The 24,399-nt window shown below is 38.8% G+C and overlaps 1 long non-coding RNA gene across 1 annotated transcript in view; it reads left to right on the top strand.

The window, feature by feature from the left end:
* Window positions 1–24,399, top strand: part of LOC126841513 (uncharacterized) — a 116,436-nt gene that overhangs the window by 75,857 nt on the left and 16,180 nt on the right. The window contains exon 3 of the long non-coding RNA XR_007686181.1: window positions 13,659–13,729. This is a non-coding gene — a long non-coding RNA (uncharacterized LOC126841513). The remainder of the gene's footprint in view (window positions 1–13,658; window positions 13,730–24,399) is intronic.

Here is a 24,399-nt window from a genome sequence, read left to right as displayed (position 1 = left end):
AATTAAGTACAATATTTGTAGTAGATTTTCGGTCAATATTCCCGGGCAAGACTGTTGGACTATTAGATATAAAATGAATAAATATAAAACTATGTAAGACTATATTAAAAATGTGGCGACAAAACTGCGCTTAACGATACAAACATATTATGTACAAAACAAGCGGACGACGCGTAGAAATATAAGTAAATAACACCAGCTATTACCGCGTTAATTTATGGCAAGTTTGAAATTGTGGTTTTTTTTTTTAACTCTTTTTCGAACTACCCGGAAGAAGGACACTGACACTACCGTAAACGTCAACACTACGGTTCTTTGAAAACGCGGTCAACCAAGTGCTAACCGCGTTTAGCCCGTACGACGAAATAATTATTATTTTACTGGAACTTTTCAATTAGAAAAAAAAAAAAAACTCCCATATTATTATACTCTTCCGCTTTACCGATCACATAATATACAGTGTGTGTGTGTGTGTGTAATAACTGTACGGTTGGAAAGTTGTGTATAGGCACCTACACACTTAACGCGTGTGCATATATTATAATATATATATATATTAAGTATACAACTTTATAATGTAGTATTCGTGTATACAGCGAATATGTAATAATACAAAACCGAGACCTTGCGCGGTGATATCGCGTAACGAATCATTAACTTAATATATATTTTAAAACCGCCGTTGAAATGGTCGGTTTTTTTTTTCCCCTTAATCTTCCATCCGACGATGGTACATTGTACACACACACACACACAACAGGCCGAGAGGGCGCTTAGGAGGCGCTTATAGGCGCCGGCAACAGAAGAGGACTCCGGGTGTAAGGTATTCAATCAAAATTTTCGCCAACAACGGGCGGCGGGGCGAAACGTTTCAATAATGAAAAGGGTCAAAAGAAAATTGCTACTGCTTCTGCGATGAAAAGGGGGCTTTCCTCCTCCTCCTCCGCCACGGTGTCATTGTACGCGGCCGCCCGGTGATCCATCTTAGCGCCCGCGGTTAATACATTTATACTTATATATATATATTATATATTGTATATAATTATTGCCTTATTCTATTTTGCGCCACGGCCTTTGTGCACGACTCGTTGTGCGCGCCGCTTTTAACCGAGCCGAGCGTCTTCAATCAAACAAGTGTCACCTCGGAGCAGCAGCAAGGCATCACGCTTCTTTTTGTATTTATCGAGAATAATAATAACAGTGTTGATAAAAAAAAAAAAAAAAAAAGCCACTACTCGCGTTCCCCACAATGTTTCGCAGTATTGCCGTTGACGCCTCCAAAATAGCCGTCTTGCTGCATGTGTTATAGCCCCAAAAGTCAACGTCCGCCGGATCGCCAATAGCTGTTATACACTGTTGTCGTTCCATACGGGTTTAGTCGCATGTTTAATGGAAATAGATACATCATTACATTGTTAAGTCATAAATTCTTATCCGAACAAAAAGTTGTTCGAGTAACTTTTTGTTCGAATAATTAAATTTTGAAATTATTCGAGAAACTTTTACCCGAATAATAATAATAATAATATGTTATCTAGATATGATTATTCGGATAACGTTTTATTCGAATGGTGCACAACTCTGACTGTATATTTTGCACTGTTGGCTCTCTGTTTGCCTCTCTTGGGGCACAATGATAGGTAAATGTGCGTTGCCAAACTAAAATGATCTCGCACGATTAATATTGTTACATCGACACGACCTTGACGGTTAGCAAACTATTTTCTATTGTGTTTACTTGTCCGGCATCCGACAGATTCCATTTTTTGTTCATTTCCCGACCGGCCAATTATCTCTTTCGAGACGTCCACGTTTGACACATGGATATTATTTTGTACTACACAGTGCACTGTATTCGGTATGACTCAAGTAAATCACTGGCTTTTATTTAAATTTAAAACTTGTCGATGTGATCTGCCAGCGAACAAAAATATTACATGAATAATTCATAGTCAATCGTTGGCCAATACTCGTGTACTAACGCAAGAGGATATTATATTGTTTTCTTTTTTTCCCCCGAATAAACTGGTTCTGTTGGAGTAAACAAAAGGAAAATTAACAAAGGCCGACGGTGTTGTAACCATATCATATTGTTACCTACAGAAGGATCACACCAACGCCGTCGCTCCGGTTAGACATGCCCAATAGTCCCCAAAGGCCAAATTTTAGCCACAACCATTCTCTTGTGTACAGCACAAAACGAATTCCGTCTTATTGTCGTTGCCGAGCAGCGCATAATAATAAGATAATATAGACTAGTATTGCTAACCGTTGCTTCATCTTCGTTTCGAAATACAACCGTGTGTTTATTTTGTATCCCCCGGCGACCCTCTGTTGTATACATAATATATACAACGAGTTAAGTCGTGTGATCGACAAAATGCAAAGCGTACATATGGCGAGGCCGTCTGACACTCCAAACGGGACTCTCGTGGCAGACTTACAAGGCATCGTCCCTTCAACTACAATGCAAGTGTTTTGCTTTCTGCGTGCAATTAATTGTATACGTGTCGTGATATTATAATATCCGCAAGATGGCAATGCCCGAGCTGGCCGTGAGTATTGTTAATAAAATGTTTATCTTGGACAACGGGACAAGCCGTATTCGTATGGCAGGCCTGAAAGGGCACATGAAAGACGATACGACCGAGCTTAACGGTATACTTGGCGATATTAAAACGTCACGGACGACCGTAGAACTTATGTTATACGCATTTATGCGTTTAACGACTGGGCTTCTCGAGAAAAGCCGGTTTCTCCAATAATATTACAACACGACACTCGAGTCGGTTTTCGCGATACACTTGGCCGGTGTCACAGCCCAAAGGAAACAACAGCGGGTCTAAGAATAAACACACTTATACGTTGGCCGTATGCACGGATAGCTGTAGTTGTTTTTTTACTAGCATTGGTCACATGGTCAATTATCTAGAGCAACCTCGTGCTTGAAACGTTAATATGTGTTTTGAAATCCACTCGAAATCTCATAGAATCTTTCGAACGCATGCCGCTTACTAAGTGTAGGCAACTTCTCATGGGCAATTCATTTTAGTCAAATATGTACAAGTCACCAAACTTCGTGTGTTCGCCGTGCCCGATAAGTTTTTATGTACATCTAAGACATCCCCAATTGAATTGCTCGACTTTTGACGGTTTTAAATTAAGCGCAGCAGCCAGTTTGGGAACAATTATTGCAAAACTTTGGCACACAACCGGATAAATCCACAGTTTTTAAACGAAAATATATCCTTTTATCCTTATATATCCTTCTTTATCCTTATACCCTTATATATCCTTCTATATCCTTATACATCCTTCTATATTCTTATATATCTTTATACATCCTTATATCCTTATACCCTTATATATATCACACATGAAAATGTCTCCCGTGGTTGTGGACTCCATCGCCATTTAATATTATTTTTGTTTTACACTTTTCACGGTACTTAGCAAAGAGACATTACGTTGCAAACGGCCTTTTGTGAAAATTCTTCAATCCGGACCAACCGCGACGGTGCTGCATTATTCGATTTGGTTAATTGTCCGTATTCGGAACACGCGGGTGTATCATAATAGGTGTATTGTCGTCCGCTCTAAATAACACGAACAACCCGCGAACCGTGTGGAAAAAAAAAAATATATATATATATATATATTATGAGCATTTATTATCATTTATCTCGTCGCACGTCCCGTGTCATCGTCTCGGGGCGGAGCTATTAAAAGCAGATTTACCGTCCATTAATCAGCCCGGGCTTGTTATCAGCAATCCGGTAGTCGCGTGCATTACACACACACACACACATATTATTATTATTATTATTATTATTATATTATATTATCTCTTCTGTTGGGCTGTATACGACGGCGATGCTGGTATAGACATTAGACTGACGAGACGAGAAATCGCGCGAGTCATCCTCTCCGGGCCACCGACAGAATACACACACACACACACACCCTATCTTCTATATATATATATTAAACACACTATCGGTCGCTTCGGCTTAATTACCACCTTATGCCTACCACCACCACATACACATAATACTTGGCTCGTGGATCATATTATCCTCCGAACCCGCGTTTAACAAGCTCCGTCAACGCCGGGTATCGCCCATCAAACAGCACACATCAATCACTCGAATGCCTCTGTTGTTCAAAGCGGTCGTTGTCACAGGGACAAAAGGTCTTACACGACCCGACGGTATCGAGGCTACAACACAACACAACACATCTATCTATCTATCCATCTATCTGTACACACAACACGGTATTATGCACTATTCACGTGCGGTTGACGGTGAACAACGACCGACCGGACACTAAGCAGTTAACACAACTATCATTGTGTAAGAAACACCACGGCCAGAGTGAAACCCCCAAGAACCGCGCCTAAGATGGACTACGTGCACGGAGAAAAAATACCCAGTCGGACCGACCTGAAACCAACATACAGATTAAACAAAAACCCAGATAGTGCACTTCAAATTATAGTGCTGCGAATATTGTACACACTGTTTACAATGATAACGTGAACTGATAACAATGACTGATAACAAGTAGTTGATTGACGGCTGTGATAAGTAATAACTGATAACTGATAAAAGGTTTTTTTTTTTGGTTTGTTAAAGTTTGTTTACATTATTAATATTAAACGGTACAAGTATATTAGGCCTGGAGTAGTTGGTTAAAATGTATTTTTTGCGCCTTGAACTATTAATCAAAAGTACAAGCGAACTGCTTGTTATTGTAATTACGTTGAATTTCACCTTCGTTTATTTACATTTGCCCCAATTGACTTTGCAAACGAAGGTTCCGACCTTTTGCCCTTTTGTACATGTGCAACATTTATATATGTGTGTGTGTGTGTGTGTGCCTTTGCTGAATTCCCAAAATGAACTTGGATAATTTGCCATTGCGAACACATAAATGCGAGACGGTAATGTAATTTAAAAACGAAATAGGAAGCCATTGGGGTGCGACTAATGCGGCGCAAAGTAGGTATAGGTAGGACGGTGGCGGCAGAAAAAACCTCCAACGTTTTCCGCACTCTCCTTTTGGCTGTCAAATAAATAAAGGCTACCCCGAAGCCCGGAGGTGTTTCCTTTTCTTGCACTTCCCAATTGTCGGGCAGAGCACAATGGATTTTTTTTTTTCATTTAAATCCGAAATCCAAAAAGTCTATATTTTGTTTACTAACATGTGCTGATAATGTTTAGATTGATAAGGATTGTTTGCATATACTTACCGCAAAAATGATTTTCTTCAAAATTATTACGGGTAAACTGATAAGAATGACTGATAACAAGTCAGAGTACCATTTTCCGCCATCTTTGTGGGAATTAGAACCTTATCACATGTTTATATCTGTCATCACTGTTTACAACAATTACAAGTTAAGTTGATAGCACAGAATCACAAGATCAATGCGTATCACTACTTAGCAATCTAGCTGTTTATTGTAAATATATTTGTTAATTTAAAAATATAACAACCCAATACGATCGGTTGGTGATCGTGTACGGTTGTCTGGAATCACGGATAGGAGCGCTAGTAGTTAATGTCGTCGGGCGACCATATTGTTATTATCTCGAATCGCATATTATGCTACGGTAGTGTAGAAAGAGTCGGACATTAAAAAAAAAACACACACACACAAGTATAATGAACGACACGGTCGTTAAAAAAACGCCAAAACAATAAATATGTCAAGAGAGAGAGATAGTGAAACAGACACCGGATAACCGCTCTTTATCCTCGGTTTACCTATAATAATAATAATATCCTATATTGTGTGTGTGCGTGCAATGACTCCATCCATCATTGCGGACCGTGCTCGAGATAATTAAAACACGTGTAACAACGGTAAAACTGTTTTCCTTAAAGTCTTGCCCCAACCGCTATTATGTATGATTGATGAGACAATGGTACACCGGAGTTGCTGCACGGTGTTCATTACATTTCGGGTGTTGTATACCCGTAAGTGTGACAAGAAGAGTTTGCTATGTGGAAACTACGAATCCGCGTTTCTCCTTGTACCGTTTTGTAATTATTATCAAAAAAAAAATACAAAGTAAAATGACGCAATTAATTACACACTGTTTATAACGCAGACACACTTTCTTAAGCGCCCACACAATGTCGGGCAAACAACAAATAATGGCGTATTTCTGTTTTTTTTTTTTTAACAGCTAGTTGCGCATTTAGTACAACGACAAAAAAAAACAAAAAGAATAATTAATACGACCAGTCTTGAGTGTAATATATTATAGTATGTGCGTCACTTTATTAACAGACAATTAAACAATAATTTATTTCTAGTTTTTTTTAAATTCTGAATGTATTCACAAGTATGATAAGTACACATTATGATGTGTACACGAAGGACAAACAACAGTTGAAATATACATTTTATAAATTAGAGTAGGTGTGTATTTTTTTACTATGTAAACTATAACTGCTTATATGTTTTTATTATTCTTAGGTCCGTTCCTGTTTACAACCCGCGCAAGGCTTGCTATAATATGTTTTCACCACAACAGGGGTTTAAATTGATAATATAACTATGGAAATTAGCATATTTTTTTGTTTTGAATATCTGGATTCACTTGTGAAATACATAATATTATGACCTGATTGTGTGTAACACTTTCAACGCAAACGACATTTTGGGTAAAAATGTGTGTGTGTGTTTTTTTTTGTTCATTCATCGTTGGACACGTGACGCGCGCTGGATGTAATTTAAGTATTAAGATTTGCAAAAAGCCAAAAAAAAAAAACACATTAGTCGTGCAAATACGAGTGCGGGTATTTTTTTTATGTATATTAATGTTTTTTTATAGGTTCTGGTTGCGGTTATATTATTATATTGGCACGGAGAGGGTAAAAAAAAAAAAAAAAACCGAGCAAGAAAAGTGCTATTAAGATATATAATATTATATATGGCCGCGGTTCTGGCAGAAAACTAAATAAGAGCGAGAAAAAATAATATATATATATAAAAGTAAAAATAAAAACGTTTGGAAATTTCGCGATCCATCATTCGGGCCGCGGTTGTTCTTCGGTTATTTTTCAACGTTTCTCTCGGTTCGGTGTCATTATTTTCCCCGCCCCTATCCCTCCCCTGCACACAACACACGGTTTGCGAGTCTTGCTTGAAAACTTTTCAAGTATAAAGCACAGAAAGTTTTACGACGACGACAAGCGTTCGACATAACCGACGACGATGGCGTTAAGTGTTATCCGGGGGATATGGATTTCTCATTAATCACTTCCACCCCCTCCCCCCCCCCGGTCTTGCCCTCGTCCGCCTCTATACTTAACTACCGACGACGACGAGCAGGGGGGGGGGTGGGCTTGTAATGAGTGTGTGTGTGAGTATAATATGTGTGTAACACACGCGGTATTTATCTGTCGGGCGTGTCGATCGCCACGCCGATCTGGTACACCGTGACTGGTAAATAAAATATTTGCGTTGTGATAAAAATAATGTGCTTACGCCGCCAAAAAAAAAAAAAAAATACATTAAAAATGATTTGAACCAGAAAAAAAATTGAAAAAAAAACAAGTACAGTGAGGCCAGGGCATAGTGTTGACGGAGCATATTGGAACCCCGGTCAGGTCCCGGTGGGGTCTATGTAAATTGCTAATAAAAAAAAAATGGTTTGATTACAGATTTTTCGTATATTATGTTATAGCCCCACCCTAGATATGTCTTCTGTCTAAATTTCAGGCGATTAGTTTAAGTCTTTCTTATGTTCCATGTTAGTATCAAACATCATACTTATAATTGTCTACTTTAATAATCATGGAAATTAGTTTCCAATTATTTGGGGGGGGGGAGGGTTTATGATACAATTTTTTTGGGTTCGACAACGTTGATCGGCAGTGTACTATGTCTGAAGAATATTCCATACAAATTTGAAATAAATTCGACCGTTGTATTGTACACACTGTTTACAATGATAACGTAAACTGATAAGAATTACTGATAACGAGTGGTCGATGGTGATAACATTGAAGATGATTGATAATATTTATGTTCGTTTACGTTATTCGATATATTTTTTAGGCGCACTATTTGGTTTTATATTTGTGCCCAATACCTTCTCATCTAACGACGCTGCTAATCGGAGCTAAAAAAAAAAATGTGTGAAAAAAATATAAAAACCTACATTATTATCATATTTTAACGAGCAAAGCGCGTTACACCATGTGTGCGTCAGTTGTGTGTGTGTGTGTGTGTTATTGTACAAGGTTTTTTTTTAAATTTATTTTTTTGTCGGAATTTTCCTCCTCCCGGCATATTATAATTATTATTATAATACATAAATAATATGTGACAAATCGTTCACGGGCCGTTTAGGCGTTGTGTGCGGTAGACGAATCGAATAGCAGCGTGTAGTATGTGTAATATATTGTGTGTGTGTACGATTTTCGGTGCTGCAAATCACATGACATGTAGCCGTTAAAAAAAGGGGTGGCCGCAGCATAAGTGGCCTAAATAAATCAAAAAAACGCCAAGTAAAAAATTCGTTACGGATAGGGTTATTTGGGATAGGAGGCGACCACCGACAATGTGCGCCGCTGTGTGTTATCTCTAGCCCGGTATATAATAATAATATATTACAAGTACCTACTACTCACTCGCATAGATATGATATATTATTATCGTGTGCGTCTAATTTTTTTCTTATTTTTTTACCCATACGTAGAACGGTAAGTATATATTATAGACATTATATACACGGATCCCCGCACACGTGCTGCATCGTGATTGCGCAGTTTCCGACGGATGTACAGTAGGGTTAAAGTCGTAGGCACTCTGGGTATTTGGGTATAAACCGTGAGAACCGGATGCGCTAAACAACTGGAATTGTGACAAATCCATATTGTTATCTTGTCCTGAACCCGTTTAAGATGCTGCTCCGTCGAAACAGTCAAATTTCACTTTGGATCATTATGCATTTTGGAGTAAATCTGGTGACCAGTGTCTGGCTATGTAACTTTTGGCGGATCAGAACTCTTTGTGAAGAGAGTCATTTGAGATATTCCTCGTATAAGAGTCTAAGGACTAACGCAGATTGGAAGGTTTGAAGGTCTGACAGGACCTTGACAGGTCTAATAATAGATTTGTAAATTAGGAGTTGAGACGCGATTTAGATTTAAGGATACAGGAGAAGATGGCTAAATTGTTTGTCGATTGTTGTGCAGGCGAAGGAGACTGTTTCTTGTCCAATCCAACGACCCTCGTTTGGCATATTTTTGAACTAGACCCGGTCGACCGTTTCCAATATCTGCAGCGCTAATTGGTGGCGACACCGGCCCGGGGGGTTGGTGATATCCGGGCGTGAACGTGTAAAAGTGTCGGCAAACTGGTGTATACCAGCAGAGCAGAGTACCCTCGAGAGTCAATTCCGAAGGCTTCCCGCGGGGGATTATCGAACAAAGGGCATCGCCGCCGCCGCCGGTACAAAATATTGTAACAGCCGCGGTAAGCCGTCTCTCGTAGCGCGCATAGTGTGTCAATACGTGTATTATATTGAAAGATTACGGATACCTCTCATATATTTAATACGGCCGACGACCCCCCCCCGAAGGAAGAGCTTATGGACCTTTACAAAACCACACCGAGCATATTAACGCCTCGCCCACGCCAACACTTTCCACAGTTGCCCCGTTATTAACGTTCAGCTGTATACTGCGCACAAAGTTTTTCTCAACAGACATTTACACTCATTTTCTCGCCGCCGCAAGCTTAAGCACTCAACTCGATACTATACGGGACGCGCATTGCCTGGAAGCTGTAAAAGTATGTGGAAAAGTAACGTAGGATTTTTACTTTCCATGAAATTGACAGAATGACTGCCTCCCAGGTGTTTCATCTTTCAGTCTGAATCTTCTTCATCTTCGCCTTACACACCCAACACCTTAGTCCTTCAACTCCATTGATCTTCTACATACCAGTCTCTATTCCGTCTTATCTCTGGTCTTGCTCTTCCCGTCTATTTGCCTCTGCATTCATCTCCAGAACAACTCTCGCTGCCTCTGCCACATCTCTGCCGGCAACACCACCGAATCGTCTCGAGCTATTCTCTTGCATTCAGTGGGCTCTTACTCGATCAAAGCAGTCAATTGATCGTCATCGAGCGAAAACCGCTTGTGCCTCTACCTCGTTTGGATCCAATGACGGCTTGGCAATTATTGTCAATTATCGTGAGCAATGTCACCGTGTGTTTCACGCTGTGAACAACAGTAATTGAGCCGCGCACATGTGTTTGGCTGCCGGCTTCTCCGGTGCTCTCTGATTGCTGCACGTGGGCGGCCGGCGGCCCTCTTCCATTTCCGAAAACTACACGACCGATTAGAATAGAATTATGACCCGGGGGCACGTATGCATATTACTGTAGGTACCTACTACATTATATGTAAGTCGGTAGTCGACAAGCCGGAGCTGTGAGACCGTGACGACCGTGGCTATACAATTCAAAGCCCACACATACAGCTACCCCGTGCGCTTTCAGCGCCAAACATATTGTCCTACTATTGCATTGTACAAGCAAAGTTGTGCAACTTACAAGTCTGGCACAACCATTGAACCCTCCAGTGGTGCGATTAACCGACTCACCTTCACAGTCTAATCAGCTGGCAGTTAGTGGCACTCACACCTGTAACGTTATCACCGCACCAACCATCTTTGTTATCAACGATTCTTATCAGTTTACGTTATCATTGTAAATAATGTGTACTGTAGCACTGATCCGAAAACCATTAACATTAGCTGGCATTGACCGTCTCGAGGCAACCGATATTATTCATTTGGAGTGGTACGAGGGGAGTAAAAAAAAAAAAAAATACTAATGGATAAAATGTTTGTCCGAAAACAACAAACGCCGATTGTTGGCAACGGATTGATGGGCGCCCGTCACTAGTCCATTAGACTAGACCCCGGGTTGAGTGTAGTACACTAGAGCCTATTGTGCCGTTATAAGAAAACCAAAGCATAAAAAAAAAATTCACTATGTGCGCCCATTATTTATCATCGCGGACACGTAACAGGTATTATTATTATTATATTTAATAATGACTAAACAAAACGGCGCTGATGATGGCGCACACGGTCTGTGTGTGTGTGCGGTCATCTAGAGGTGCATTGGTTGCCCGCCTAATGTGATGATGATCCGAAAAGAGATGTAGAAAACCCTCGCGGGCCCTGGGTATCGCTGTAAACCACACGGTCGCTCCCGTGTACAGGAAAAAAAAAATATATATACATATAATAATAGTAATAATAATTGAATATTCGTCCCGAGGTCCGGAGCACGCGTGATGCCCGTTTGTTGTCATCGTTAACGAGGGGGGGGGGCGTGGGGAGAGATAATATAATATTATACTTGGCGAGGCTGTATGTATAGTAAGTATATTGTAAGTATATAACAGTATTATATGGGCCGACGGGCACGGGATACGCGCACATTCCACACCGTGTATACCGTGTAGAGTAGTAATCTGTCACGTATACTGTATCCGTCTAACATCATATATAAACGGCCACAACTGCTGATGAGACGTATTTTTCACAATCAGGGTCAAACGGGTTCATGCTTATACGTATGGAAGATATGTATATACATAAGATGTTGCGCTATGCGATATAGCTGTATCTAAAGGTAATAATTACCTAGCCGGATTCTTAAGGAACGCCAAAAAAAAAAAACAGATATATATATATATATGTTAACAACACCGTTCATCTCGTCGAGAGTGTTTGACAGTGTGGTGGTAACAGGTCTATGAACAACCGAATAAAAGCATTGTGACTTGCAGTAATGTGCTTGGAAATGTATTTCTAGTAGTTAGAGCGGTTAAAAACTGTTCCTAAAAAAGAAAAAGTTTCCAACCCTTCTAGGCAAAACGGTTAAACGTTAAGAGGGCGCGATACACCCTATTCGATTTTGCTCATCGAGGGCGACGGTCAGTGTAGAGGGGTGGTTAATGTAGATGACCACTTTTACATGTATTTTTTCTTTTTTTGGCATTGGTCAATGTGATGAGCACATAAAATTATTGTCTACTACATGCGCCATTAGAGCATTGCGGTTACCTTTGTTATCTGGATTCGTACAGTTGTCGCCTTGCTCGTTTTATCATTTTTTTAGCTTGTCCCAAACAGTCATTTCGATAGGATAAATTACAATATTTGTGTCCCTTCAAAACTGCTCTGTGATGACAAACTTACTAGTTCTCGTGTATTCGCAGTAAAATCACCAACAATGTTTTGCGTCTATCAGTAGAGCACTTTAACAGCGTCGTGGCGTTTATGTTTGTGCGATAAAAACACAGTATATTTTAAGACAAAATGTCAAAAAAGTAAAGTAGTCGGTCGTCGAGAGTGTGGCCCCGCAAAGGTCAGCGCGAATTTACTTGTAAAATAGTAAAATCTGGTAAAACCTATTATTAATATGTCCAAACGACGGTGACCTTTTTGTATGTAATATGTAAATTTAAAACAGTATTCAGCGACATAAATTATACTTTTTTATTTAATAATATAATATGTCGTCGCCGGAAACCACCATGCTGTGTCCTGAGGTAGCCAGAGACGTTGAATTTCCAGCCCAATCATACTACCACGTTGATATTGTGTGAATTTGTCTTGATAGTTTTTCCGGATTTTCAAGGGTGTGCGTTTCTCACGCGGGCAACGACTGGCGACTGGCGATTGCCCGAGGGATTTATTAATATTTTCCTGGAGAGCGGGCGGGGCTGCACAATTGTGTGTATTGTTAAGCGGGGGCGGTGTTGTGACGACGGTGGAAACCCCGTGGAGAATCGGTGGTGGTAGCAGCAGCAGCAGCAGCCGCAGCCGCCTGTTGCGCTTCTTCCCATTGTAACCCTATTTATCCCAAAGGGGAGGTGCATCGGCGGCGGCGGTGGTTAAAACAAAAGTAAACCTCACCGCACACACAACAAGTGGGTCAGACCGTTTATAAGCCAACACAACACAATAATAATGCGGTCACCCCTGCCGGTGTAGTGTCGAATTGCTTGTTTGCGGTTCGTTTACAATAGCAGCCGCCGCGTTGATTATTCAAATTCGGTCTGCGGCCCAAACAAATAACAAATAACCTCGGTTTTCCCCCGAGTCTCACCCCCGTTCCGATTTTGTAATAATTGATTTCGCGTACTGTAATAATAATACTTGAAAAGCTGCTGTTGAGAAATGTGCGCGAAAACCGTGCATGCCCCGCCGGTGGAAATATATTACCGAACCGACACAATATTTGAACGAAAAACACTTTGTTTGCTTGAATACACCACTCTCATGAAGTTTATGGAAATGTGGAACGTGGGGGCGCCGACAAAGACACTGTAATATCGGTATGTACTGAGTAGAATAGAAAAAAATGAAAATATTCTCAAAAAGTGCAAGGTGGCCTGAAAGACGTCCATTGACATGCGCGTTCATTTAAAGAATGCACATTTTTTTCTCTCTCGACAAAACAACGTTAATAGTATTTTTATTATATTATCATCATCTCAGCGAATAGTCTTCAGATACACACACAAACTGATTGTCGGCGCTTAAACTCTTTAAGTAACTACATGACATAATATGTATATTAATTAATAGTTTTGTCGTTTTTGCACAGGTGACCGACCAAGAACGATGCCGTCGCTGCCGAAGATTATCATCACAGTAGAAACGAACCGAACACATTATGTGAGTAATAATATTAAAACATCTGTACAGGACCGCAATAAATATGTTTATGTGAGACACACGTGTAGACACCGTTTCGATTTAAAGTAAATAAAAAATAAGGAATTGTCACAGCTATTTAAAATACACACCCGAGTTTAGAAGTGCCAAAATAATTTGTTTGGTAAAAAAAAAAACAGCTATATTTATCGACTTGATTCGTCAATTACAATTATGTGAGTTTTTGCCATATTATAGACAACATAAGATTATCAAAATACACAAATAACATTACAAGTGCCGTCCAGGGCAATATACCCCTACCTTTGCCCCCCCCCCTCGGTTAAACTCCTGGCTATAGGTTAGGTTTTTGTGCAACCGGTTGGCGTGCCCCGTAGTACGGCCGGCATAGACGGCGAACCGTGTATACTTTACTCAACACACGGCTGCCACGATACACGATAGGTGTTAGGTTTAAGGCGTTCACCGAGCACATAATATGTATTATGGCCGGGAAACGATGGCAATATATTATATTATTGGTCGGGTACAGAGGTATTGCCACATAGTGTTGTTGTGTGTAATCTGTTTTTCAGTCTGAATCCGATGGCAACGGGGGGGGGGGGAACGTCTCGAACTCGGCCTCGAACAGACCGACCCCGTTTATTTTCGGTAGATTATCATATTATACTTAAAGCGGTGCCGCACCCCTTGTCTAATGTGATTTGTAGTGTTCCTTGCCCCGGTGGTAGGCTGGTGGTCGACCGGTGGAGAACGGTTTGTCATCCGCCTTTACACAGACAAATGAGCCCCAATAACGACGGGCACAAACGTGGCGACGAGTGAAACCTTACCAGCTATCATCGTCGTTGTTCATTAATGAGAGATAGATACGAGTAGATAGATAGATAGATACGACGACTTCCGGCCAGTTTTTAACGCTAAAAATACAACCCAGAAAAAAATAAATAGCATCTCTCTGCTCGAGCAACCAACGCGGACTCCCTCCTGTCTTCCCACCCCCACGATAATAGTTAAATATTTTTTTTTGTAATTTTAATTATCATAGTAATAATAATAATAATAATAATAGTACACGCTTGCAACGGCTGCTGGACTGCGGCCACGTGCGAAAAAAAACGCATATATTATTTTTGGCCGCCACAAAGGAAACGAGTCATCATCGTGTCTTGTGAAGATGACGACGATACACCCTCCCCTGAACATCTTGCCTTCCCCTCTTCCTGAGACACGGTCACCGTCCGTTTACACCCGTTCAGTGCCGACACACTGCCGCCGTCCATTCATAAAAACACCGCAGAGGCCAAATAATTACAACGCCGGTATTATTATATACATATACTACTATTTAGTTGTAGCGCATAGTGTCGTTTATGTTGCTGACGTTTCCGTTTAAAAAAAAAAAAATTCTACATACCTACATATAGTATACTATGTATGTATACATACACAGGCTTCAGCTTATGCCGCCTTATAATCAGAGCTGTTGTCAGTAGAGATCAAAATTCCCCCAAAAATAAAAAAAAAAATGGAAAAATTCCGAAAAACTGTTTTTTTCTTAAGCCTCGGAAGAAAAATGGAAAACTTGAGATTATTTTACATAATAAATTTCAGAAAAACACAATTTTTGTGAGATCTGTTACAACAGCTCTCATTAGTAATAAAATATAATAATTAGTTATAAACTAAAATGTGTTATTAAATGCCAATTGTTACTTTATACATATATACATTTACTTTATAACTTTTATTTTACTGAAGAACAGAAAATAGTACATGACTGATAATGAACAATTTATTATATTTGAATAACAATAATAATCGATAAGTTATAAAACTGAAATTTGTTGTTAAATGTCAATTATTTTCGGTCAATGTTTTACCAGAGAAAGGAAAATAAAAAAATTTTAGAAATTTATTTATATATAGTATGTATATTATGTCATAGTTTCTTGTATTTTTTTGTAAAAAAGAAGTACTAACCCAGATAAGCGAGGACTAAAGCCAAAATTATTTTAACTTAATTAGGTGCTTGTTTCAAACAATTTTTAAAATTATAACAAATATTAATTTAAAAAAAAAAAATCTCGATTAAACCAATACATAATTCTTCGCTCCGTTTAGAATCTAAATTAAAAATAACTAAAAGGTAGATTATAGTTCAGTAGGTTCATAGTTAATATTACAGTAAAAGTGTAATATTTTGTAGTTATACTTTTTGGAAACATTTTTGTCTATGCTATATTACACGATTAATAGATAAAATTCAAACTATTTTTTTGGAGCTTTTGAAACTTTTGAAACTTAAACGGTAACGTTAATAATTTTGCTGATTGGTCGATTACCAGTTTTGGATTATCACTTTTAATGTTATTATATTTTTGAAAACCTTAAATTGGCGAAGAAGGGTGAATTGTTTTTAATTAAAAAAAATTAACCTATCGTTCAAGTTTCAAACGATGATAGTGCTGTAGAAAATATTTGAAAATTAAAATGTGTATATTGTTAAAAAAAAAACATAAACTAGAGTGTGTACAAAAGGAAACACTCCAAAATTTTGAAATTATTTCAAGAGAAAACGAGTGTCTTGTCCTTGACGAATCACCCTGTATATGGAAAAAAATTCTTTATTCCGATTTATTTGTAATAGTAATTATCGGAATACACTGTGGGAAAATTATCCGATACACCATAGGCGGAACGAGACTAATAACCTAACGCAGGACGAGCCGTTTTACCGGTAATGACAATAATTAAAAGAGCTTTCCGACTGTGTATCCCCCCCCCCCACACACACACACACACACATTAATTATATCATCGTAACAAAGTCGGTTTCGAGGGCAGGCCCCACGAGGGGGGGTGCTAGTGGTGGCGGATTATAAATCATTTTCTTTCCGTTAATAACAAAACGTTCGGCCCGGCGGTAACTCGATTATGAGACAGCCAGCCGGGACACACGGGGGGCGGGGGCGGTTAATTTGCCGGTGCACGTCTCACATCAAAAGAATATATTTTATGTATAGCGACAAAATGCGAGCAAAAGAAATTTGCGAAAACTTCTACACTTACTTACAAAAACACTGGCTGGGCGGGGGCGGGGGGGGGGCGGCAAAGTACGGTAGAACAACGCGAGTCACTTTGTTCGTGCAGTTTGCAGAGAAAACTTTCTAATTACGTTATTATGTACACGCCCAACTGGGCATAGCCGAATCGGTTGCTTTTTGCTTTTACCATACCTGTATATATATATATATATATATATATATATACAGCTACCGTCATCCCTTGCACCCTCCCCCCCCCCAAATTTACACGCCACGTGGCTCGACTGTGCCTTTGTTGTGCACCAAACAAAATAATAGCGATAATAACAAATGCGCGTTGTATACATTGTATTATTATCATTATGTCGCCCCTTTCAGAAGAAGAGCTGATTAGCAGTGTATGTATTCGGTTACTACAAAAAAAAAAATGTTATAACCCTTTTTAATTTCCAGTCTAGGTGAATACACAATATTTGATTTGTTCAAGTGCGCAATTAGTTCGGACGATCTAATGTGCTTGAAAATATGGTTTTAGTAGTCCTAGGGGTGGGTACGCGGTTGGGGTTGGTGAATTGTGAAAATCTTACATAACGTTATAGGCCTATTCTGTATTATCTACCTTGTGTCTGACAACCTTCGCCTTAAACAGCGTGGTAAAGCAAAAGTTCCCACCCCTTCTAGGGCAAAGGATTTATGATATTTTTTTGGGGGGTTAGTACTTTGTCTAGAGAATAGACAATTTTTACTGTTTATAAGCAGATACATTTTTTTTTTTTGAGACAATTGTTGTTGTTTCAATTTGAAACGATTTAAATTTAAAGCCCAAGCCCAAGGGATTATTTCTTCGGTCTCCCTATTTATTTTTGCTGCAGAGAATACTAGCAATAGTGGGTTTGTTTTTCCCCTTCGTGGAGCGTATTGTGTACTGTATTATTTTTTTAAAGATTTTTTTTTTTCCAAACCGAACACCAATAAAACCCGAATTATTACAGAAATACTAATAATAATAATAGATTTTTTTTCTCTTTTATTATTGAAAGAGTCCAAGGGGTTGCTGCGGTAGTGGTCACACACACACGTGGGTGCGGGCACGTGGCCTTCCCACCCTTTTTTTTTTTTCTTTAGACAGCCACTTGTAAAATCAGTCCACGTGCCTTTTTTTATGTGTTTTTTGTCGCCGGCCACTTTAGAAAATAAAAAAAACAAATACAATCCTCGTCCGCTTAGGTACATTGTAATAGAACATTATGTTGTTCTTATGTGTACAACAATACATATAAAATAATAATAGTGTTGAACTGTGTGGGAAACACGGCCCAGTTCGCTAATTGGCACACGGTCGAACAAAGTCGGGACGATAAAAATATAATTTAAAAAAAAAATACCCAAACCAATATTGTCGGTATTGTTTTTTAAGCGTCGACCAAAACGACAAACTCAACGCTTATTGCCCATAGTAGTTTCCCTATGTACATATATATCCACAATATCCTTATAATCCGGAACAGGGGAACTCTAAACCAGAATGGATGGTAAAACCCTGTTTTATCATGTAGAGTAGCGATGGGGAATTTTTTATTGTCTTTTGTGTGGTCACACTGGTTTTAGTTACTTTCTGTTCACTTCACAGAAACACTGGAATTTCACTTAAGGTTTAATCATACTGAATTTTATTGTTTTTCTTTAAATGGGCTCATTAAACTAAATTTAAAAACGCTGGCACTTTAAATTACAACACGACGAAACTAAGTCTGTATAGGTAAAATAATCTGGTTAGTATTTTACCTCAGACTAACCATGACGTCACATTACTGAAAATGAAATCAGTGTGACCACAGGTTCAAGTGAAAAATTACATAATAGGTATCACTGATTAGGTTAAAAAGTAATCACCTAATATGTGAGGTTAGGTTGATATAGCCAGCTATCGTTTGATTCTTAAGATTAATAAGGAGTTTGCACAATAATTTGTACTAATTCAATTAGGTAGTGTTTTTTAAAAATTGTCGGTTATTAAGAGAGCACTATACGTTTTATTATTTGGTATAAAAGTCAAATAACGCAACAAATAGATTTAAAAACGTTCTTTGGATTTTGTTTTTATCTTAATACATAATATATCAAAAGAACTAAATCGTTTAAAGATATAAAACATTTTTTTTTTTTTACAACGAGTCCGTAAAGTTTATACAGCTTAACGTTTGCACAAACGATAATAACTTTAAACTTAAAGTGCTTTCCTCTGTATTAGTATAATTAGTTTTCTCGAGTCGCCGGGAAGATGTATTTTTTTTTTTTTTTTTTGTAAGCAAATTATATATACATCTTATAGTTGTACACAACTTACGCAAACATTTAATCAAGCGGCAAAACTAACCGTAATTAACAGCCATTAACTAATTATTACTTCCTCAATCGGCAGCCGGACATTATGTTTTGTATTTAAAATATTGTACACACTATTTACAAAACAGCGTAAACTGATAAGAAATACTGATAACGATGGTTGGTGGTGATAACATTACAGATGTTTGATAACATTTCTTTGTGCCCACACTGTATTGTACGGAATGATTATTTTTTTTTTTATATTTTGGTCACACTGACCTGAGATGATAAAAGTGTGTTTAGAGCGCACGGACACTGATAAAAATTAACACGGGGAAGATACTTATCACATAAAAACGCCACGGCCATAGTCTTAGAGTGTCGCCACAGTGACCATTTTCGTAGTTTGTAGTTTTGTAAGTAGTTTGTAATTTTTATACGAAAGTCAAAACGATAATGATTGATTTAACGACTAGAAAAATTGCTCCGAGAGGTTTTTAATATGTATTGGCAATTGAAAAATTTAAGTCATGACCAATTCGAACAAATATAATATCTTCTAAAGTACAAACCGCAATTATTTCAATTCGCCTAAACCGAACTCCTCAAGAAATAGATGGTAAGACGTCCTTGAACGTACCATCCGTTATATTATAATATGTATTCGAGCTCCGTTGTCTTCCGTTCTTCTCCGTCGTTTCGTTCGTGTATTGTGTTATTGCGGTACGGTAAGTGTACACACAATGCGAGTACATAAATCCCAGCAGCCGTGGGGGGGGGGGTGCGAGCGGGTATACGTGCGTATTTCCCCATTGCGCGGGTCCGTGCGTCCACTACCCGCCCCTTATATCCGCGAGTACAAACGCTCGCCCACACCCTTGGCCTTTCAGCCGTGTGTGTGTGTATACTTAGAGGGGGGATAGGAATATGGGGGGGGGCACGCGATTTCAAAAGTTCGCCCACCGCCTCCTTCGGCCGATCGATAAAGCACAAGACGCCCTGAACGTCTCGGTGGTCGTTATTTTCATATATATATATATATATATATATATATTTTCTATACACAAAAAAACAAACAAGTATATATATATATATACGTTAAAGGGGTGGAAGCAGCAGCAGCAGCACGGTTAAGGAGAGAGGTTATAATATATATTGTCTGTGTGTGTGTGAGTAGAGCATTGGATATTTTGTCTTTCTTGGGGCTTCATAGATATATATGTATGTATGTACGTATAAAAGAGCAGCGGTGGGCGGCAAACGTGCACAGCCGTGGTGTTTTCTTACCACGCCTCCCGCCGGCGGAGGGGGGCGAGAGGGGTACGCGTTTTGGAATAGATGGTCAAAGGTGGGGTGGGGGGGCAGTGAGGGGGGGGGGGCAACGGGCGAACTATATAAACCGGAGGCCGGAGGGTAGAGGCTATCAATAACGCCCTGTCCCCCGAGCAGGGTACACGGCCGACAAAGCGATCGTTATTTCCGTTAAAGCCGCCGCCTTGTGTCTTATGTCCGAAAACCCTTTCGGTAGTTCCATATTATCATTCTGCGTTAGACCAAAACGACCGGGGGGGGGGGAGATGGGGGCCGATCGATAACCCGAGGGAACATTACAAAATCGTACGCGTTTACCGTGTAATATTATCTTTTGCGGGAAAGACCCAACCGAGAGAAGCGATATCTACCTACTGGCTAAAGCTACTGTAATACAGACCGTACTGATGACTCTGTATACATATAATTAGGAGGGCCGACCAGCCCTGGGTAGTATTATTCGGGCTAATTGCCCTTGTTATTATTTTTTTTTTTTTTCAAACGCTATTTCTGGATGCGTCCAAGATGGTTTTTTTTTGCCAACCGATTATCCGTGCAAAAATGTAAAAAACAACGGGCGCCTATTGTACATACGTTACAACCGACTCGTTTAATCGTATGTTTTCATAAATAAATATTATAATAAAAAAAATAGTAATAGTGTACACGCCGGTGAGTTTGCCAAATGCCAAAACTTGGTGGAATTTGGAATGGCCGACTTTGTTTGGCAACGCGTCGGAGGTAAAATAATGTATGTTAATTAAAAGTTGAAGCTGTATAACACTGTACATGGATACAATTCAAGTATACCGTATAGTGTCACCGTGCAAGTTAAGAGGACATTTTTTTAAGGAGCTGGGGTATAGGCAATTTCTTGCAAAATCTCAATTCAAAGGTTGATGACGTTTTATGATTTAAACAATTGTGTCCCATGTAAACAGGAAAAGGTACCTATCCTTCAAAGTGATGTTAGCGGACAAGATGTCCAATGCTTGAATAATATGATGAATGCAAAAATACTTTTTTTTTCAAAATCTTTGTAAAATTGTGGTTAATAAACGGTACACAATACACGTTTCTAATTAAGACTAACTAAATGTACAGCTATCGCTTTAACTAAAAATTTAGTTGGTCCGACTATTTGTATAGTTATTGCCACTAAAAAAAAAAAATAGTGAATAAATTACTCTAAATTTTAGTTGGACCAACTGTGTATTTTTTTCTGTGTTTTTGATATATATTTTACTTACACCACTGAACTTGTGTGATATAGTTTAACCGCTGCAACGAGACCACCGATGCAAACAAACTGCACCACCCTTTCACACTTTAATTAAAAATTATTATATAATTTCTCTATTGCCATCTTATATTATATTTTATTTTTTTATCATAAATGTTTTACCACTGAAATCACTCCTTTGAATATAAGGTAGGAACAGCTTGTGTGTGTGAACATGTCATTCAAACCATCAATGAGTTTATACCGTCGACAGGGGGGAGGGGGGTGGTGAAAATTTTTTTTTACAAAAAAAAAAATACTTACCTCTAGTTTTGACTATATTATGTATAACATACGACAAACCCACGTGCTGCGGTATTTATCAGTGTGAAATTTAGTGGTGGAATGCAACGCGTTAAACGTTTAGCTAAAAGAAAAATGTCTGCGAAAACAGTTTTCAGCTGTATATATATATATATATATGTACACTCGACTTATATTATAATATAATATATATTATTCAATAAAAAAACGTAACGCCGACACATTGTTGTCTTATCGTTTTTTTTTTAGAACGTACATAAATTTTTTTTAATATATTTTTTTTTTCGCTGCGCTATCGTCGCCTTTTTGAGAGAACACAAGTCTAGCAATTGTAATTGCGCATTGTTCGACATAAATTGTAATCTGTGTTACTGTATAGTATTTTTATTAATACACTTGTATTGTATAATATAATTAAATTGTGATACATTGATATGTATTATGCGTGTGTCTGTAGTATGGTCTGCGAATCAAACGGATTTGGCCGCATTGGAATCTTTTTTCTACAATTTTTTTTTTTACAATGGTGCAAATTGTTTCCAGTGCAACGTCCTATACAACTATGATATTGTATATTATTATCATATCATACACCAGATAGACGTGGCGGTCCACATTAATGTTGGAAAACTGATAAACCGACTGAATAGCCGTTGTGTTTAGTGTGTGAACGATAGCATAAAAAAAAAAAAAATTATAAAAAAAAAAAAAAATAACACTAGTTTATTAGCATTTAAATTTTATAGCGAAAAATAATAAAAAATACAATTTATATTGTAATATTACAATTCCGTATAAATAATGATTAATTGTGTTTGAAGCATATATGCAAAATAAATTCAAAACAAATAGATTTTTATAACACTAATTAGATGATCCAATTAGAATAGATAATCTAACAAGTTAAAAATGAGATTCCAAAGAGAATAAAATTAATTCATTTTACTGATAAACAGAAAATAGTGCAAGACTAATGCTGAATAATTCATTATATTTGAATAATATTAATAATTAATAACTGAAATTTGTCGATAAATGTCAATTTGGTCAATTGTCATATTATTTTATTACTATTGTTTTACCAGAGAACGAAAATTCAAATTCATATTTTTAGAAATATATTTATTTATATGTCATATATTTTTTGTAAAAAACAAGTATTAACCCAACGAATGGTTAAGCATAAAAGTGATTATTCGAAAAACAACATGTTTTAAGCAAAGGGGTTTTTTTTTATTTTATATTAATTTTTATAAGCTCAATACCAAAAATTATTATTTTCTATCAAAAATGTTTACTAAAAATTGTTTCTTGTAGTAGTAACTTAATCCTATACATTCAAGTTGTTATGAAATTAAGCTGTTGAAATATTTAACATTATTTTTTAAAATTTGTTTAAGACATAGGCGCAAATACGGGGGAGCTAGGGTGAGCTTAGCCCCCCCCCCCCAAAAAAAATAGGTTATGCATACAATTTTGAAATACAAAAATATATTTACTTATATATATATATATATTTTAAACAAATTTCCAGCCCCCCCCCCCAAATTAAAAATTGAAATTGCGCCTATGGTTTAAGATTCGTTGTTAGCTTAACTTACGGGGTGCACTAAACACCCCAACACACTAAGGGCGGGAAAAACCCGGAAACACGCTAACGATGGGCTAGGGGCCTTCGGGGCACTAGGCGTGTGTTGTAGGTACGCCTAGCCGTCGACGTAGATCGTTATCAACGATTATTGTCCGGCGGGCAGCGCGGCCGACCGGCCGGTAGGCGGAGGCCGGGCCCGCGCACAACAATGGCCGGGGCGCATGCCTGCCAGACCGTCTTAGGCGGCGGTTCTTTGTTTTCTAACCTTTTGATTCGCCCGAGACAAAAGGTGGGCATCCCCCGCCGCCGCCCGTCCACCCCAAACGACAAACGCGCGATTGCCGCCCCCACCGGGCGGACGGCGGCACTGCCGGGCGGGCACCCGGCGCACCCGACGGAAGCAACCACCGCGGCCGCCGCCGCCACCGCCACCGCCGCCGCCCGCGGGTAGCCAGCAGCAGCAGCAGCCGGTCGGTCGGTCGGTCGGTCCGCGTCCGTCAGTCAGTCAGCCGGCGTCCGTCGCGTCCATCACACACTTGCACCCGCCGCCGCCGCAGCCGCCGCCGTCGTCGTCCAAGTATAACCGTACGCGCGCGCAGACACCGCCGTGGACACCAGCGAAAACCGTTTGGTTTTTTTTTTTTTTCTACATTTTTTTTTTGAAATTCTCAAAAAACCGTACTTACGCGTTCGTTTTTGTCGTCGCTCGCCTTTTTCATAAACTATATATTATCGTCAACGACATGTCTTCGACCCCTTTGGAGAATATGGTCCAACACGAATCGGACGACCGTTGTTTTTTCGGTGAGTACAACCCTTGTCTTACCCCTGTTTTTTTTTTTTTAAT

This window comes from Adelges cooleyi, unplaced genomic scaffold (genome assembly GCF_023614345.1).
Source record: "Adelges cooleyi isolate 19-005CV unplaced genomic scaffold, UGA_ACOO_1.1 ACOO_flye_CR_arks_rails_tigmint_CR_PRNA_384, whole genome shotgun sequence".
Classification (NCBI taxonomy): domain Eukaryota; kingdom Metazoa; phylum Arthropoda; class Insecta; order Hemiptera; family Adelgidae; genus Adelges; species Adelges cooleyi.
This window is presented reverse-complemented; position numbering and strand designations above follow the sequence as displayed.